Source organism: Musa acuminata, unplaced genomic scaffold (genome assembly GCF_036884655.1).
Source record: "Musa acuminata AAA Group cultivar baxijiao unplaced genomic scaffold, Cavendish_Baxijiao_AAA HiC_scaffold_460, whole genome shotgun sequence".
Taxonomy (NCBI): domain Eukaryota; kingdom Viridiplantae; phylum Streptophyta; class Magnoliopsida; order Zingiberales; family Musaceae; genus Musa; species Musa acuminata.
In genome coordinates, this window is record NW_027020707.1 from 55,001 (window position 1) to 57,500 (window position 2,500).

Sequence of the window (2,500 nt, forward strand, 5' to 3'; positions counted from 1 at the left end):
GGGGTTCCAGGGTGCTGAGATGGCTGACGTTTTGCTCCGCTCTCGACGGTCACCGCGCAATGCAAGAACAGGCCAAAAACTGGCCAAAACGGCCCAAAAACGGGCCAAAACTGGCCATTTTTGGCTGCACGAGCGAGCGGCGAGCGGCGGACAGCGAGCGAAGCGAGAGGCAGCACCGTCCCTGCTATACGAAAGCCCCATCCAGCCCTGTGCCACCCGGGGGGTTCCAGGGTGCTGAGATGGCTGACGTTTTGCTCCGCTCTCGACGGTCACCGCGCAATGCAAGAACAGGCCAAAAACTGGCCAAAACGGCCCAAAAACGGGCCAAAACTGGCCATTTTTGGCTGCACGAGCGAGCGGCGAGCGGCGGACAGCGAGCGAAGCGAGAGGCAGCACCGTCCCTGCTATACGAAAGCCCCATCCAGCCCTGTGCCACCCGGGGGGTTCCAGGGTGCTGAGATGGCTGACGTTTTGCTCCGCTCTCGACGGTCACCGCGCAATGCAAGAACAGGCCAAAAACTGGCCAAAACGGCCCAAAAACGGGCCAAAACTGGCCATTTTTGGCTGCACGAGCGAGCGGCGAGCGGCGGACAGCGAGCGAAGCGAGAGGCAGCACCGTCCCTGCTATACGAAAGCCCCATCCAGCCCTGTGCCACCCGGGGGGTTCCAGGGTGCTGAGATGGCTGACGTTTTGCTCCGCTCTCGACGGTCACCGCGCAATGCAAGAACAGGCCAAAAACTGGCCAAAACGGCCCAAAAACGGGCCAAAACTGGCCATTTTTGGCTGCACGAGCGAGCGGCGAGCGGCGGACAGCGAGCGAAGCGAGAGGCAGCACCGTCCCTGCTATACGAAAGCCCCATCCAGCCCTGTGCCACCCGGGGGGTTCCAGGGTGCTGAGATGGCTGACGTTTTGCTCCGCTCTCGACGGTCACCGCGCAATGCAAGAACAGGCCAAAAACTGGCCAAAACGGCCCAAAAACGGGCCAAAACTGGCCATTTTTGGCTGCACGAGCGAGCGGCGAGCGGCGGACAGCGAGCGAAGCGAGAGGCAGCACCGTCCCTGCTATACGAAAGCCCCATCCAGCCCTGTGCCACCCGGGGGGTTCCAGGGTGCTGAGATGGCTGACGTTTTGCTCCGCTCTCGACGGTCACCGCGCAATGCAAGAACAGGCCAAAAACTGGCCAAAACGGCCCAAAAACGGGCCAAAACTGGCCATTTTTGGCTGCGCGAGCGAGCGGCGAGCGGCGGACAGCGAGCGAAGCGAGAGGCAGCACCGTCCCTGCTATATACGAAAGCCCCATCCAGCCCTGTGCCACCCGGGGGGTTCCAGGGTGCTGAGATGGCTGACGTTTTGCTCCGCTCACGACGGTCACCGCACCACGCAAGAACGGACCAAAAACAGGCCAAAACAGCCCAAAAACGGGCCAAAACTGGCCATTTTTGGCTGAGCGAGCGAGCGGTGAGCGGCGAACAGCGAGCGAAGCGAGAGGCAGCACCGTCCCTGCTATACGAAAGCCCCATCCAGCCCTGTGCCACCCGGGGGGTTCCAGGGTGCTGAGATGGCTGACGTTTTGCTCCGCTCTCGACGGTCACCGCGCAATGCAAGAACAGGCCAAAAACTGGCCAAAACGGCCCAAAAACGGGCCAAAACTGGCCATTTTTGGCTGCACGAGCGAGCGGCGAGCGGCGGACAGCGAGCGAAGCGAGAGGCAGCACCGTCCCTGCTATACGAAAGCCCCATCCAGCCCTGTGCCACCCGGGGGGTTCCAGGGTGCTGAGATGGCTGACGTTTTGCTCCGCTCTCGACGGTCACCGCGCAATGCAAGAACAGGCCAAAAACTGGCCAAAACGGCCCAAAAACGGGCCAAAACTGGCCATTTTTGGCTGCACGAGCGAGCGGCGAGCGGCGGACAGCGAGCGAAGCGAGAGGCAGCACCGTCCCTGCTATACGAAAGCCCCATCCAGCCCTGTGCCACCCGGGGGGTTCCAGGGTGCTGAGATGGCTGACGTTTTGCTCCGCTCTCGACGGTCACCGCGCAATGCAAGAACAGGCCAAAAACTGGCTAAAACGGCCCAAAAACGGGCCAAAACTGGCCATTTTTGGCTGCGCGAGCGAGCGGCGAGCGGCGGACAGCGAGCGAAGCGAGAGGCAGCACCGTCCCTGCTATATACGAAAGCCCCATCCAGCCCTGTGCCACCCGGGGGGTTCCAGGGTGCTGAGATGGCTGACGTTTTGCTCCGCTCACGACGGTCACCGCACCACGCAAGAACGGACCAAAAACAGGCCAAAACAGCCCAAAAACGGGCCAAAACTGGTCATTTTTGGCTGCGCGAGCGAGCGGCGAGCGGCGAACAGCGAGCGAAGCGTGAGGCAGCACCGTCCCTGCTATACGAAAGCCCCATCCAGCCCTGTGCCACCCGGGGGGTTCCAGGGTGCTGAGATGGCTGACGTTTTGCTCCGCTCACGACGGTCACCGCGCCATGCAAGAACGGACCAA